Raw genomic sequence first — 1,191 nt, forward strand, 5'->3', positions numbered from 1 at the left:
GCTCCCAATAGGCGATGAGGCCATCCCACACATCCGTCGTGAGCTCAGTGGGCTTTCCCCCATACCCGTAGATCTCCCACTTGTCCTTCCAATCAGAGACTGTGTTGCAGAGGCGGATCTTTGCCTTTGCAACGAATTCCGCCTTCACCCTCTCGGTGATTCCCAAAGACCAATGCCACTTTTACTGAAACACAAAAATTTTGAAAAAAAATCAATTAATAATAAATATTTAAAAAATAAATATATATATTTAAAAGTGAAAATTTAATTAAATTTAAAATCTTACCCGCAAAACATTTAAACCACGTGATCTTAACGTGATTTGGTGTCTTACTCCAATTCGGATATGCCCCGTCGTAGTAACCCTTAATCGTCGCCGAAACGCTCTGGCTAACACGGTTGTTAGCCCCAAACCTGAAAAAAAACAATTTAACCGTTAGAAAATAAAAATAATTTAAATTTTACTGAAAATAAAAATAATTTAAATTTTAATGTAATAAAAATTAATAACTTACCAATAAGTTCCTCGGGGTCTAGAACATCCAAACCCTCCTGTCCAGGCTGGACAAGCAAATCCTCCACCGTATATCTCGCGGATGGAGCATATGAAGGCACACACAAATCGGATGAACTGCACATTCTGGGACAGGCTGAGGTGCAGCCGCTGGAGGAGGAGGCGGAGGCATCTGCGGTGGAAGAGGAGGACTCGAAAAAACTCTCTGAGAAGTCTGAGAGTCTGGAACTGCATCGGAAGACGATGGACCGGAAGAAGGTGTACCAGAACCATCGCCAAACAACTGGGCATAAGTAGGTGCTGCTGGTTTTCTTCTATGAGCCATCTAAAAAAAGTAAAATAAATTTAATCAATTATGACGACATAATTAAAAAATTATTCCGATACCTAACTAATCACCTAAACTATTGTATTCCGTCATCTAACTAATCACCTAAACTAATTACCTAACTAATCACCTAAACTAATTACCTAACTAATTAATCACCTAAACTAACTTTAAAAAAAATAGAAGAGGAAAGGGAGTGTACCTTAGAGGGAGAGCAGATGAGTTTAGGAGGAATGAACGAGGAAGCCTCGTTCTCGGCGTTTCAATATATAGAAAACGTTTCGTCATAAACGCGACGTAAAATTACGACGAAGTTACCAGGCCCGCGTTTTTCCATTTACGACGAAGT

This window comes from Brassica oleracea, chromosome C3, assembly GCF_000695525.1.
Source record: "Brassica oleracea var. oleracea cultivar TO1000 chromosome C3, BOL, whole genome shotgun sequence".
NCBI lineage: Eukaryota > Viridiplantae > Streptophyta > Magnoliopsida > Brassicales > Brassicaceae > Brassica > Brassica oleracea.